Source organism: Octopus bimaculoides, chromosome 5 (genome assembly GCF_001194135.2).
Source record: "Octopus bimaculoides isolate UCB-OBI-ISO-001 chromosome 5, ASM119413v2, whole genome shotgun sequence".
NCBI lineage: Eukaryota > Metazoa > Mollusca > Cephalopoda > Octopoda > Octopodidae > Octopus > Octopus bimaculoides.
Window position 1 is genome coordinate 77,101,120 of NC_068985.1, and position 515 is coordinate 77,101,634.

At 34.8% G+C, this 515-nt stretch overlaps 1 protein-coding gene across 1 annotated transcript in view; it reads left to right on the forward strand.

The window, feature by feature from the left end:
- The window catches only part of LOC106875163 (gelsolin, cytoplasmic), an 85,933-nt gene that overhangs the window by 2,237 nt on the left and 83,181 nt on the right, over window positions 1–515 (forward strand). The gene's annotated exons all lie outside the window — the stretch shown is intronic.

The following is a 515-nucleotide window of genomic DNA, read 5'->3' on the forward strand; positions in this document are numbered from 1 at the left end:
TATATATACATATATATATATATATATATATTGGCCTTCATATAGGTAAGAAAGGATAAACATGCCTCTAGCTAGCTTGGCCTTCATACTGGCAAGAAGGGATAAACATCCCTCTGTGATTCATCCAATAATGCAGTATCGCCTGATGAATCAATGATGATGATCAACCCACAAATAATACGGACTATACTGTACTAATGATACCGACTCTGATGTTAAAATCATGTGATTTGTAGAAACGTGCTTAGCAATGTATTAAATATCGATAAATTCCATCCTAGAATTATTGTTATTATTATATTCATCCTACATTATACCCGTATAACAATGATGCAGCCCCAGGAGACTAGCTTACTAGTCAGTATCATTAGATGGTGGCTGGCATAACGAAATAGGAGCTTTATTTGCATTCCCCTAACGTTACCATAAACGAATTTAAAAGATAGACATACGTACACACACACACACACACACACACACACACACACACACACACACATATTATATTATACATA